This window comes from Castor canadensis, chromosome 14, assembly GCF_047511655.1.
Source record: "Castor canadensis chromosome 14, mCasCan1.hap1v2, whole genome shotgun sequence".
NCBI classification, from domain to species: domain Eukaryota; kingdom Metazoa; phylum Chordata; class Mammalia; order Rodentia; family Castoridae; genus Castor; species Castor canadensis.
In genome coordinates, this window is record NC_133399.1 from 24,305,888 (window position 1) to 24,321,950 (window position 16,063).

Here is a 16,063-nt window from a genome sequence, read left to right on the forward strand (position 1 = left end):
TAGGAAGGGCAGTTATAGATCACAGGAAAGATTTCATGATGTGTATATGTCAATCTCTCTCTTGGCCCTACTTCAGGATATCAATGAAACTGTGAACATTGTTCTCAAATATTATAACCATCCTACTCAAAACCAAAAGGAGACATATTCAGGATTTTACACTCAAAACTGGATAAAATTTAAGAAATACTTATTATTTAAAACTCTATACTTCCTCCTAAAACTTTCTGATGTATCAGGTGAGGCAGTCACATCTGTAATAGTAGTTACTTGGGAGTCTGAGATTGGGAAGATCATGCTTTCCGGCCAACCTTGTTAAAATTTTATGAGACTTAATTTCAGTACATTGGACATGATGAAACATACCTGTGATTCCAGCTATGCAGGAGGACATAGAAAGTAAGACTGCAGTCCAGACAAGCCATAAACAAAAATGAGAGATACTACCTCAAAAAAAATTAAGCAAAAATGGCCAAGAGGTGTGACTAGGTTTTAGGGCACCAAACTAACAAACTCAAGGTCATGAATTCAAACTTCACTACCACATTTTCCCCTTTTTTTCTTGATGGTGTTACGGGGGTTTGAACTCAAGACCTTGAGTTTTTAGGCTGGTATTCTTTCATTTAAGCAAGATTCACAGCACTTTGTGCTTTAATTTTTTTTTCAAGATGGAGTCTGGCTTTCTGCACGGGGTGGCCTGCCTAGTGAGAAAACTTCATATTTTTGCTTGCTGTGTAGCATTGGTAGGAATTAGTATAAAATGAATAGAAAACAATATAAAGTTGCTTTAAAAAATATATATATATATATCATATCCTTCAATACCAACACTAGTTAGGTACTTAAGGAGGACAATTTGGTATGTCGAGAAGAAATCTGTTGTCCAATGTCTAAAGATATATTCACAACAGCCAAGATATGGACTTAAGTGTCTTTCAACAAGAAATAGAGGCCAACATGGTCGTTACCTAATAGTGGATTACTTGTGGGAAAGATGTAGAGGTTGTGCTCCTCAAAGGGCACAAGGTCCCATTTAGACAGATAGAATATTTTCAAGAGATGTTTTGTAACTATGGTAATTATAGTAACCATAAATATTCCTGCCCACATTGTGAAAATGTTTCCTTTACTTTCCTCTACACCATTGTAAACATCTATGGTTATTGATGACAAATTAAGTTCCTGAGAAATTTTAAGCTAATGTGAAGTATTTTCACTGCAAAAGGGATAGGTAGTGGGATAAGGCAAATGTTAATTTTCAGATTTAAACATTATACAACAATGCAAAATACTTATAGATTTACATTGTACACAGCGTGTATATATAATTTATCAATCAACATAAATAAATAGTTATTGTATAACAACGTAGATGTTAAATGAGTTTTAAAATATCCAAAGACTGTTAAAGGTTGCATACCAGAGAGAGATGGCTTCTGAGATATTTTACTTGTGTAAATTAATCATAAGGGATACCTTACACCTTTTATTATTTTTATTTTTTTTCTATCCATTCCTTCTTTTTTTTTCTTTTATTATTCATATGTGCATACAAGGCTTGGGTCATTTCACCCCCCTGCCCCCACCCCCTCCCCTACCACCCACTCCGCCCCCTCCCTCTCCCCCCTACACCCTCAATACCCAGCAGAAACTATTTTGCCCTTATTTCTAATTTTGTTGTAGAGAGAGTATAAGCAGTAATAGGAAGGAACAATGGTTTTTGCTGGTTGAGATAAGGATAGCTATACAGGGCATTAACTCACATTGATTTCCTGTGCATGGGTGTTACCTTCTAGGTTATTTCTTTTTGATCTAACCTTTTCTCTAGTTCCTGTTCCCCTTTTCCTATTAGCCTCAGTTGCTTTTAAGGTACCTGCTTTAGTTTCTCTGCATTAAGGGCAACAAATGCTAGCTAATTTTTTAGGTGTCTTACCTATCCTCACCCCTCCCTTGTGTGCTCTCGCTTTTATCATGTGCTCATAGTCTGATCCCATTGTTGTGTTTGCCCTTGATCTAATGTCCACATATGAGGGAGAACATACGATTTTTGGTCTTTTGGGCCAGGCTAACCTCACTCAGAATGATGTTCTCCAATTCCTTCCATTTACCAGGGAATGATAACATTTTGTTCTTCATGGCTGCATAAAACTCCATTGTGTATAGATACAACAATTTCTTAATCCATACGTCAGTGGTGGGGCATCTTAGCTGTTTCCATAACTTAGCTATTGTGACTAGTGCCACAATAAACATGGGTGTGCAGGTGCCTCTGGAGTAACCTGTGTCACAGTCTTTTGGGTATATCCCCAAGAGTGGTATTGCTGGATCAAATGGTAAATCGATGTCTAGCTTTTTAAGTAGCCTCCAAATTTTTTTTTCAGAGTGGTTGTACTAGTTTACATTCCCACCAAAGTGTATGAGGGTTCCTTTTTCCCCACATCCTCGCCAACACCTGTTGTTGGTGGTGTTGCTGATGATGGCTATTCTAACAGGGGTGAGGTGGAATCCTAGTGTGGTTTTAATTCGCATTTCCTTTATTGCTAGAGATGGTGAGCATTTTTTCATGTTTTTTTTGCCATTTGAATTTCTTCTTTTGAGAAAGTTCTGTTTAGTTCATTTGCCCATTTCTTTACTGGTTCATTAGTTTTGGAAGAATTTAGTTTTTTAAGTTCCCTATATATTCTGGTTATCAGTCCTTTGTCTGATGTATAGTTGGCAAACATTTTCTGCCACTCTGTGGGTGTTCTCTTCAGTTTAGAGTCCATTTTTCTGATGAACAGAAGCTTTTTACTTTATGAGGTCCCATTTATCTATGCTATCTCTTAGTTGCTGTGCTGCTGGGGTTTCATTGAGAAAGTTCTTACCTATAACTACTAACTCCAGAGTATTTCCTGTTCTTTCTGTATCAACTTTAGAGTTTGAGGTCTGATATTAAGATCCTTGACCCATTTTGAGTTAATCTTGGTATAGGGTGATATACATGGATCTAGTTTCAGTTTTTTGCAGACTGCTAACCAGTTTTCCCAGCAGTTTTTGGTGAAGAGGCTGCTGTTTCTCCATCATATATTTTTAGTTCCTTTGTCAAAGACAAGTTGGTTATAGTTGTGTGGTTTCATGTCTGGGTCCTCTATTCTGTTCCACTGGTCTTCATGTCTGTTTTTGTGCCAGTACCATGCTGTTTTTATTGTTATTGCTTTGTAATATAGTTTGAAGTCAGGTATTGTGATACCTCCAGCATTGTTCTTTTGACTGAGTATTGCCTTGGCTATTCGTGGCCTCTTGTGTTTCCACATAAATTTAACAGTACATTTTTCAATCTCTTTAATGAATGTCATTGGAATTTTGATGGGAATTGCATTAAACATGTAAATTACTTTTGGGAGTATCGACATTTTTACTATGTTGAGTCCACCAATCCATGAGCATGGGAGATCTCTCCACTTTTTATAGTCTTCCTCAGTCTCTTTCTTCAGAAGTGTATAGTTTTCGAGGTCTTTCACATCTTTTGTTAGGTTTACACCTAGGTATTTGATTTTTTTTTTGAGGCTATTGTAAATGGAATTGTTTTCATACATTCTTTTTCAGTTTGCTCATTGTTAGTGTATAGAAATGCTAATGATTTTTCTATGTTGATTTTATATCCTGCTACCTTGCTATAGCTATTGATGATGTCTAGAAGCTTCTGAGTAGAGTTTTTTGGGTCTTTAAGGTATAGGATCATGTTATTTGCAAATAGGGATGTTTTGAAAGTTTCTTTACCTATTCATATTCCTTTTATTCCTCCTTCTTGCCTAATTGCTCTGGCTAGGAATTCCAGTACTATGTTGAATAGAAGTGGAGATAGTGGGCATCCTTGTCTGGTTCCTGATTTTAGAAGGAATGGTTTCAGTTTTTCTCCATTAAGTATAATGCTGGCTGTAGGTTTGTCATATATAGCTTTTATAATGTTGAGGAACTTTCCTTCTATTCCTAGTTTTCTTAGAGCTTTTATCATGAAATGATGTTGGATCTTATCAAAGGCTTTTTCTGCATCTATTGAGATGATCAAGTGGTTTTTGTCTTTGCTTCTGTTAATGTGGTTTATTATGTTTATTGATTTTCGTATGTTGAACCACCCCTGCATCCCTGGGATGAAGCCTACTTGGTCGTGGTGAATAATCTTTTTGATGTGTTGCTGAATTCGGTTTGCCATTATTTTGTTGAGGATTTTTGCATCAATGTTCATTAAGGAGATTGGCCTATAGTTCTCCTTTTTGGAGGTGTCTTTGCCTGGTTTTGGGATAAGTGTAATACTGGCTTCATAAAATGTGTTTGGCAGTTTTCCTTCCCTTTCTATTTCATGGAACAGTTTAAGGAGGGTTGGTATCAGTTCTTCTTTAAAGGTCTGATAGAATTCAGCAGAGAATCCATCAGGTCCTGGACTTTTCTTTTTAGGGAGACTCTTGATTGCTGCTTCAATTTCATTTTGTGTTATAGGTCTATTCAGGTGATTAATTTCCTCTTGGTTCAGTTTTGGATGATCATATGTATCTAGAAATCTGTCCATTTCTTTTAGATTTTCAAACTTATTTGAATATAGGTTTCAAAGTAGTCTCTGATGATTTCCTGGACTTCCATGGTGTTTGTTGTTATGTCCCCTTTTGCATTCCTAATTCTACTAATTTGGGTTTTTTCTCTCCTCATTTTAGTCAGGTTTGCCAGGGGTCTATTGATCTTCTTTATTTTTTCAAAGAACCAACTTTTTGTTTCAGTAATTCTTTGTATGGTTTTTTTGGTTTCTATTTCATTGATTTCAGCTCTTATTTTTATGATTTCTCTCCTATTTGTTTTGGGATTTGCTTGTTCTTGTTTTTCTAGGAGTTTGAGATGTATCATTAGGTCATTGATTTGGGATCGTTCAATCTTTTTAATATGTACACTCATGACTATAAAGTTTCCTCTCAGGCCTGCCTTAGCTGTGTCCCATAGGTTCCAGTAGGTTGTGTTTTCATTTTCATTGACTTCCAGAAACTTTTTAATTTCCTCTTTTATTTTATCGATGATCCATTCTTCATTAAGTTATGAGTTATGTAGTTTCCAGCTGTTTGCATGTTTTTTGTCTTTACTTTTGTTGTTGAGTTCTACTTTTACTGCATTGTGATCAGATTGTATGCACGGTATAATTTCTATTTTCTTATATTTGCTGAGACTTGCTTTGTGCCCTAGGATATGATCTATTTTGGAGAAGGTTTCATGGGCTGCTGAGAAGAATGTATATTATGCAGAGGTTGGATGTGATGTTCTGTAGACATCTACTAGGTCCATTTGATCTGTTGCATATTTTAGATCTTGGATTTCTTTATTGATTTTTTGTTTGGATGACCTATCTATTGATGATAATGGGGTGTTAAGGTCTCCCACAACCACTGTGTTGGCATTTATATATGCTTTTAGGTCTTTCAGGGTATGTTTGATGAAATTGGGTGCGTTGACATTGGGTGCATACAGATTGATGATTATTATTTCCTTTTGGTCTATTTCCCCTTTTATTAGTATGGTATGTCCTTCTTTATTTCGTTTGATCAATGTAGGTTTGAAGTCTACTTTGTCAGAGATAAGTATTGCTACTCCTGCCTGTTTTCGGGGGCCTCTGGCTTGGTAAATCTTCTTCCAGCCTTTTATCCTAAGCATGTGCTTATTTCTGTCAGTGAGATGAGTCTCGCGTAAGCAAAAAATTGTTGGATCTTCCTTTTTAATCCATTTTGTCAAACAGTGCCTTTTGATGGATGAATTAAGTCTGTTAACATTAAGCATTAGTACTGATAGGTATGTGGTGATTCCTGCCATTTAGTTGTCTTAGTTGTTTGAAGGTTTGATTGTCCTAAGTTGATGTTACTCTCTACTGTCTTGCTTTTTCTTTTCCTGTGGTTTGGTGCTGGTTGTCTTTTCATGGTTAAGTTGGGTGTCACTATCTGTGTGCAGAATCCTTTGCAGAATCTTTTGTAGTGGTGGCTTTATGGTCACATATTGTTTTAGTTTCTGCTTATCATGGAAAACTTTTATTGCTCCATCTATTTTGAATGATAGCTTTGCTGGGTAGAGTATCATGAGATTGAAGTTATTTTCATTCAATGCCCGGAAGATCTCACCCCACGCTCTTCTTGCTTTTAATGTTTCTGTTGAGAAGTCTGCTGTGATTTTGATGGGTTTACCTTTGTAGGTTACTTGTTTTTTCTCTCTTACAGCCTTCAATATTCTTTCCTTATTTTCTGAACTTGTCATTTTAATGATGATATATCGTGGAGTAGTTCTATTTTGATCTGGTCTGTTTGGTGCCCTGGAGGCCTCTTGCATCTGTATGGGAATATCTTTCTCTAGATTTGGGAAATTTTCCATTATTATTTTGTTGAATAGATTACGCATTCCCTTCGCTTGCACCTCTACTCCTTCTTTAATGCCCATGATTCTCAAGTTTGGGCTTTTGATGGAGTCAGTGAGTTCTTGCATTTTCTTTTCACAGGTCTTGAGTTGTTTAATTAATAGTTCTTCAGTTTTTCCTTTAATTACCATTTCATCTTCAAGTTCTGAGAGTCTGTCTTCTGTTTGTTCTATTCTGCTGGATTTGCCTTCCATTTTGTTTTGCAGTTCTGTTTCATTCTTTTTTCTGAGGTTTTCCATATCCTGGTTGTTTTCCTCTTTAATGTTGTCTATTTTTGTCCTGAGTTCATTTATCTGTTTATTTATTGTGTTCTCTCTCACTTTGGTGTTTATACAGTGCTTCTGTTGTTTCCTTTATTTCTTCTTTTGCTTTTTCAAATTCTCTATTTTTGTTGTCTTGGAATTTCTGAGTGTCTCCTGTTCATTTTGTTTGACCCTATGCAGTATCATCTCTATAAAATTATCATTGAGTACTTGTAATATGTCTTCTTTTAAATTATTATTGTGGGCTTCATTGGGTCCTTTGGCATAGTTTATCTTCATTTTGTTTGAGTCTCGATCTGAGTTTCTGTTCTCTTCACTCCCCTCTGGTCCCTGTACTAATTTTTTGCTGTGGGGAAACTGGTTTCCCTGTTTTTTCTGTCTTCCCATCATTGTCTTTGGTGTTGTTATTGTCCCTGTACTGTGTGCAATTAAGTATTTTCTAGCTTGTAATAATAACAATGGTAATATTTAGAAGGGAACGGTGAGCTGAGATGGAAAGCAAGAAGTTAAAGAAAAGGGGATAACAAATACACAGACAAGAGGGAGAAAGCAGAACAAGGTTTCAGATAAGAAAGTTTCAAAGGTATAAATAGGGAGCTTTAGTGTACTAATTAACAGTAAGCTGGTCCGCGTCTTCCCAAGCCATCTGGGTGCCGGCCACTGGTGCCCTGGGGCCCTCCTCGTTTCTCCATTTAATATGAGGTGGAGATTATCTGCACCAGCTGGAGATGTGGAGGGGTCAAAGTTATGCCTTTTCTCAGTGATTATGCCTGCAAAGTGTGTCTCCAGTGTCTCTCCAAGATTTCACTATAGGAGGCTCGCTTTCTGCTTCCTACCACTAGCTGCCATCTTGGAATCCACCTTACATCTTTTAAAACCAATCAAGGGAAAATATATTTTTCTTGGAGGAAATGAATTTGTCTTCCATGCTTGTACCTACATAGGTAAAAGTTTCCACTCTAGTATATTATTTGTACTGCAGGGATCTGAATTATTTGTAGAGTGAAAATAAATAGACTATTTATTTAATTAGGAGCTCTGAGAATTCAAGTCCTGAGACAGTCAAGCATTTAATAATGCTCCATCTGCCTTTCATTTGTACTTTTCTGATCTCAGTTCCTTTGAATACTCAAGTGTGTTTCCCAGTGACACAGTGTGGATAACAGGCTTCAGTTGGTTACAGCCATAGTAGGTGTCAATGTGTCCAGTCAAGGACTACCAGAATAAGAAGAAAAGGAAGAGAGGGAGTTAGTACTGTGCTTTTCCTCTAAAATAATGAGAATGACAAATTCTGATATTCCTTTATTCTGTTAAGGTGAAGTCCCAGTAATTTGAAGGAGCTTTAATCTCCACTGAGACTTGTCTCTTCCAGTTCCTGCGGTTTCTTCTCTCACTCTGAACTCTAGAGCCTGTTTCAATATGATGTAGGTTCTTAATTGCCTAGCTTCCTTTTCTCTTCTAACAATCTATTATTTTTTTATTTTCATTTAATTGTTTTTTAATGCTGGGGATTGAAGCAAGTGTTATCTGTACACTAGATGAACATTGTCTCACTGATTGGTATCCCTAGCCCACCAATTCCTTTTGCTATCCAGGCAAATATCAAATTGTTGAAGTTGGAGGAGACTTTTTTAGCATGTTCACAAATTTAACAGATACTCTAACATTTCCTGTTGGATGTGGATTGCAAACCACAATTGTTTATTTGGTTAGGGAAGTTTTCTTCACTTCTCAATGTATTCACAGCCACATCTTCATCTTCTACTAAAAAAAGCTCTTAATTTTTTGAAATATATAGTATATTTTGTGTCTATTGAGCTAAATTTGTGCAGAATAATATTGTAAAGCATGAATTTCTCAAATTGGCCTTCATTTGCAGAAACACTTTCCTGTTAATCCTGTATTATTCTCTTAAATAGAGAGGAATATATTTTAATGGACTTCACTATTCAATTCTGTGCCTCTTTTTGGATATATGATAATTTATCAAATGTTTCTTTTGTGGTGTAGTACACATTTTGTCTCAGTAATTATTAGAGATCACACACATGTATGAGGTTGGCCCCTACAATGTGGTAGTCACCATATAAGTCACTGGGAAGACAAATGATGAGATAGACTGTAACAGCACAGACACACAAATGAAGATAGATTTGCAATGTTACAGGACCATCAAGAACAAACACAGGAAGCTTCGCTGTCATTCTCTGCAGCCCATTACTGGTTTCTCAAATTGCTTCCTCTACTAAGTTCAATGTAGACAAACATACATTCTCTTTTATCAGTGTAGAATATTTTCCATTCCATTTATTCTCTGATCCACAATGATGCATGCTTTCTTTCTTTTTTTCAAATATTTGTATTTCTGAATAAACTTCCCTACCCACTTCACAGAATAAATTGGTCATCAATGATATTTTCTGTTTTGAACAACAGTTTATGATCTAGGCATTCATAATACTGCTTTTTCTCTAATGGAATTACAATGTTCTATTTTCAACAGTAAATTTGTTTTTTACTGTCTCTAGGATGATTGTTTATATAATTGCTGAATGTGTTAAAAATGAATCAGTTATATATTTTGTGCATTAACACTCCAATGAAGTGTGTGGATAAAGAAGCATACACTCTCCTATGTGCCTTATACTTGATTGTGATGATAGTATGATTTTTTTCTCTTCTTATCCATGTATTCAGTGTACTTTTCCCTCTGTTGTGATGATTTCCTCATAAGCATTTTCCAAACAAGGATCTAAAGGGCTCTCAGTAATTAGAAATGCTCTATAGCAGTCCAAAGTGATAACAGAATTGTGTTTGTATTATTAAGTACACTATCCAATACAGCTCCCCAGTTAAAGAAGACCATAGCAAAGTTGTAACATTAAATATCAGATGTATTGAGATGGTAAGAACAGAAAATTTTCAGGTGTGGTTGTCTGTATCTGTAATTCAAACACTCAGAATATGAAGGCCATATGGTCATGAGTTTGAGGCCAGCCTGGACTACAAAGATAGACCCTTGTAGAAATAAACAAACACAAAAGAAACAGAAAACAAACCAGAAGGTCACATTTGTGAATTCCAATTGTATGAAATACTAACCACAGTAGAAAATGTACACCAATGTAATTTAACTTTAACCTCCAGTCATATTAACTGCTGAGTTCTTAGTGTTCTTATTCTAATGATTATGTACTTGTAAATGACAGATGGTAAATAACCTTGCCAAGGTCACAAGGATGTTGATAAAACTACTAATGAATGTTTAATTCAAGAGTTATATTTCTTAAACACCTCTACATACTGTATAAATGGAAGATTTATACTTAAAATATTATTCAAGAGATTTTAAAATTGTAATCATAGTAATGAATAGTACCCAAAACTGAAACCCCTTCTGAGTACAAAATCATTTTTAAGCCTCCTAATTAAGGTAACAAGTAAAACCACATTTAGATGAAAAAAATAAAACAATATGAATTGACTAGTCCCATAATTATAGTTGTTTGAAATAAATATGTCTGTTTCATCAGGTTTATGTAGATTACCAAGGAAATTATGTGAAATACAATCAATTCTTTAAGATGAGAGATAGCAAAGAAAAAATGATTAATAAGTTTTCAAAGGCAAATTACAGCAGAATTTATGACAAACGTATGATATATGTAGTAACTGAGAGGACCAGAGGGTGGAACAGGTCCTGCCTGGGAGGGTTCGTATCAGTGTTATGGGGGAGGAGGTAGGGAAAGGGTGTGGGAATATATAGTGCAAATACTGTGCACACATGCATAAAAATAGAAAAATGATACCTGTTACTATTCCAGTAATGAGGGTAGGAGGAATAATAGAGAATGGTGAGAGGGTGAATTCAAATATGATACATCTTATTTATTATAAGAACTTTTGTAAATGTTACAATGGACCCCCAACCAGTACAATAATGAAAACTGGAAAAAATTCTAATTGATTGTATGCCTAAAAAGGGAAACAGGATTTCAACTAAAAGAATCAATTACTTAGGAAATGATAAAGTGTGGGCTTTGTCAAACAAAAAATAATAGTATATTAAGTAACAAGTAACAGAAGTTCCATTTGACTGGTTTTAAATGTTGACTTTCCTTTCTTCCCCAAAGGATCCAGTATAAACATGGAAACAAAAAAACATACAAATCTATGACAATTCATCCTCTGGGGCCCCTCAGATAATCCTGAAATGCAACTCCTTCTTTTTGGTGTATTCAAGTCCATGTACATTGTCACTATGTTAGGGAACCTACTCATTATCCTGGTCACCTTCACTGACTCCCACTTGCACACCCCCATGTACTTCTTCCTCTCCAACCTGTCCTTTGTTGATATCTGTTTCACCTCCACCATAGTGCTGAAGATGCAGCTGAACATCCAGATATAGAACAAAGGTATCTCTTACTTGGACTGTATTACTCAGGCTTATTTTTTCATTATTTTTTTGGAGTGAACAACTTTCTACTGACTATAATGGCCTGTGACCGTTTTGTGGCCATCTACCACTCCTTAAATAACACAGTCATCATGAACCTGAAGCTCTGTATCCTTCTTGTCCTGATGTCTTGGTTCATTATAATGTGGGTCTCACTCACTTATATTCTACTGATGAGGTGACTGATGTTCTCCTTAGGCACTGAAATTCTACATTTCTTTTGTGAACTGGATCAGCGTCTCAAGGTGTCCAAGTCTGATACTCTCATCAAAAACATCTTTGTTTATGCCATCAGTACCCTGCTGGGTGTGCTTCCTGTAACAGGGATCCTCATATCTTATTCTCGAATTGTATCTGCTGTAATGAAGATGACCTCCCTTGCAAGCAAGTACAAAGCATTTTCCACTTGCGGGTCACATATCTGTGTAGTTTCTTCGTATTTTGGCACAGGAATTGGTTTTTACCTCAGTTCTACTGTGGTTCATTCATCCCAGAGAAACACAATTGCCTCAGTGATGTACACTGTGGTGACCCCGATGCTGAACCCCTTCATCGACAGCCTGAGGAACAAGGATGTGAAAAGAGCTCTGGGAAGACTACTCAGCAGAGCATCTTCTTGTCTTAGAACACGTACCTCTGAACTGAATATTTGGTAGGTATTTGTAAGGCAAATGTTATGAATTTCAATATCCTGGGTGTTTTACTTTCCTAAAGGTCATGGTTAAATTTCTCTATTACCACAATTTGTAAGAATTTTCATGTGCTTATTTTTATTTCTTCCCTATAACTCCCTCATTAATTCCTTTTAAAATTATTTTCCTTATAAATTGCCAATAAAATTCCATTTTTGGTGAGGTTTCATACAGGCCTTCATAGATTTCTGTCTTGGCAGAAATCAATTATATTGCATACTGACAAGGATTCCACCAAACTTACTACTTAATGTTCTTCTTAATTTAATCGCATATTTGTTTTCTCTGAAGGAAATAGTATGGAAATCAATAATCAAAGCACTGTGCTTATCATAATTGTGTGGCCTCGTCACTTTATGAAGAGTGACTTTGATGATAAGATCATTTCATCCAGGTATTTCCTATCATTCACACTTCTTTCAAATGAAGAGAGAGGTTATAGTAAACAATTACCTGAATTTGGGCTAATATTGTTAAATTTTGCTACATAACCTTTTGTAAGAGTCATCTGAAACTTGGAATGTACCTTTGGATGCAGGTTTGTTGCATGATGTATACTGATATGATGACTAAGATTTTTGTTTTCCTTCTTGTGATCATTCCAATTTCTTTGTTTCCTGCTGTTCCTCCTTCATTCCTACCTGCCATCATTCTCACTTCATTTATCTCTTCCTGCCTTTCTGTTGATTCATTAGTTGCTCCATTTCTTCTAACTGATGAATAATATTCTATTCTATGTGTATACATTTTTTGTTTATCTGCTAATCCACTGATGGGCATTTGAGTAATATACTTCTTTTGGATACTGTGATTTTGATGCATGCAAATGTGTGCATGTTTATTCTTTTAATATGGCCATGCATCAGATAATGTCATTTCAGTCAATAATGGACTATTTTATGATGGTGGCCCTATACGATTATATTACCTAGTGACATCACAGCTAATCTCAGTTTGTTGAAACATGATCTATTCTGTTCACGCATTAGTATAATAAGATACTGATGCATTAGTAAGAACACATTCCTGTGACTGAAAGATATCTGAATATATATTCAGTTACATATTTGTATATAAGTGAGGCTGCCTGTTAAAATGACAATTTTACTTTTAGTTGTTTTAGGACTAGCCAAATTGTTTTGCATAGTATCTTGCTTATTTTAGATTTGAACGAGGATACTAATATGCTCACAAACTTTCCAATAATTTTTAATTTTAAATTTTAAGAAAGAAATAGCCCCCACTGGGTGTGAAATAGTGTCTTGTGGTATTTTCTACTGGAATTTCTCTTTAACAAACTGAACATCTTTTCAGGTATATGTTCATAGCTTCTTTATCTATGATGTATAAATGTCTTTTTAAGTGTATGCTTAGATTGTAGTCATTAGATTATACCTTTGTAAATACTTGTGAAAATTACTTATTCTGTATACTTGCCTCATACTTGCCTCTTTCAATATGTGTGTTGCAAATATTTTCTCCATTTGGAATGATGAATTCTATTTTGAGGTACGCAATTCATTGTTATTACCTGCACTCATCATCAAGCACAGTACATCTCTTAAAGTTATTGCACATGTGTATTTGAAATTTTTTGTTCTTGTACAATATTCATGACTAACACATCACTTCACAGCCTTGGATAGTTACCATCTTACTTTCTGTTGAAATGATTTTAACTGATAACATTTCCCATATAATTGATGTCAGTTGATGTTTGTTCTATTATTCCTGCCCCATGTCCTAACAAAATTTTTTACAAGTTAATTCATGTTCTAAAGTAAATGACAGGATTCTTTTCTTTTTATGCCCGAGTAGTTTTCTACAGTATATTTTTTGCCATATTTTTGTATATGACTCTCAGGACGGACAACTAGTTTGGTTCTTTATCTTGAGTTTTGTGGATAATTCTCTCAAATTGGGAATACAGGTACTTTTGACAAACAAATTTCATATCCTTTATACATACATGCAATAGTGGAGTTATTGTATCATACAGTGTTTCCATTTTTAACTTTTGAATAAACACCATATTATATTACTGCACTGATATATATTCCTACCACTAGGGCTAGGTGATGCCATTTGTTCCAATTTTTATCAACATTTGTTATCATTATTCTTTATGATAAGAGCCATTCTTACACTTGTGATATGATACATCATTGTGGTGTTAATTTACATTCTTCTACTCATTAGTGTTGCTGAGTTATTTTCCATAGGCATCACATACATTTTTGGCAATTGTATGTCTTCTTCAATTGATATGAATTTAGATACAAGCCATTATTTATGCTTTTTAAAGTTTGAGGGAAATATAATTATTTATTTCATTTCATTTTATGGACATATATGAGTTGCATGAAATAATGCATTTCATGTTGACATTTTAATATGTGTATACATTTTTCTTCAAACATGTTCAGCTCCTATCACCTTGTCTTCTTACATTCGCACCTTTCAGTTTGCCTCACCAATTATGGTGCTTTTACCACTTTCATGTTTTTTTTTTTTAATTCTAGATTCCATGTATGATAGCAAACACATAATATTGGTTCTACTGAAACTGAAATAACACTCTTAACACTGTGATTTCCACTTCCATTTCCATTAATTTTTCTATAAACATTATACTTGTGTTCTTTATGGATGAATAATATACATTAAATTGTATACATAGGCTGATTCCATACATTTGTTTGTGAATACTTTCACAGTAAGGCAGGAGAAAGAAATAAAGTGAACACAAATAGCAATGGATGAAATAAAATTATCCCATTTTGAAGATGAAAAGACCATAAAAAATAAGATGAGTGTAATGAGAGAATATCACTTACGTGCCACCTGGGTTATGGAGGCACATGTTACTCTGTATCAGTAGATGTATAGCTGAGAGATTTGGACAGATTTACAGGCATTCTATATATTATAGCAAATCCATGATCCATGACAAAAATGTTTATTTCCTCATTCCTATCCTAGAAAATCTTCTACAAATGAGTCAAATAGAAATATTCATTCTTATGAGATACAAAAGCTTGGTGATTTGTCATAACAGAATGGTCCACAGACAAAATACAAGAGTATTTAGCTGAAATATATTATGAAGAAGTTGATGTGTTCATAATGACTGCTTATGTATGGGAACAAAGACACACTAGTAAAACTGAATACACTTCAGCACTTGGAATTTAAGTTGCCTCTACCCAAATAATACATGAAATAAAAACTTGAGTGATAGGTAAAGAAGCACCAGAATTTTAAACAGATATTCTTGAATATATGTGTGAAATTGAATTATGATACTCCCTCAGGTAATTCACTGGATCAGTAAAATCATTTGAAGCTAATATACACATTTCACATATATACTTAAAATCATACTCCAGTGTATAATAGTACCTTTCAGGGTAAATACGTATTGTGAAATATATTGCTTAGAATAACTTTATTTATTTTGTTCCTTTTATTTGCATATAATAGTTATAAACATAGATACATTGTGATATTTATATATGTATTTAAATACATCTTAATTGCTTAAACAGTACATCATTTACCTACATCTCCTATCTTCTCTTATTAAAGCAATTTCAGCACATTACATTATTCTATTTGCAAATATGAATACAAAATACATCACCATGTTCACAATCACTCACCCTTTCCTTATGCCATTCTTCCTCCTACTGGTACCGACTTGTGTAAAAGATCTATTTTATCTTTGTGTCCCCCATTTAAAAAATGTTTATTAATAATCCAAGAAGTGATCACCTTTGGATTTCAGACATGTGTATGTCATGCTTTTATCAGATTAACCCCTGCATTATTTACTCTTTCTCTATCACTGTGGTCCCCTAATATTCAATAGCTTAGAGTGGAATATATTATACATATTCATATACAGATGTAATACTTTCTCTTTACCGCATCCCATATTCCACTCAAACAGATCCGCTAATATAAAATATATGCATGTATATACATATATGTGTATACATGTATACATATACATATATGTATATATGTATGTTAAATATTATACATTATATATGTATAGATAACATATTATATATGTATATAAAACATATGTTATGATGTACCTTCAACATATGAGGGAAAGCATTGGACCTCTGACATCTTCAACATGGCTTACTTCACTTAACACAATGTTCTTCAGTTCCATCCATTTACCTGCAGACAACATAACTTTTTTCTGCTCAAATAGCAT

General features: G+C 34.6%; 1 pseudogene; it reads left to right on the plus strand.

Moving 5' to 3' along the window:
* Positions 1–352: 352 nt before the first annotated feature.
* LOC141416186 (olfactory receptor 7D11-like) lies at positions 353–11,796 on the plus strand (annotated as a pseudogene).
* The last annotated feature ends 4,267 nt before the right edge of the window (positions 11,797–16,063 follow it).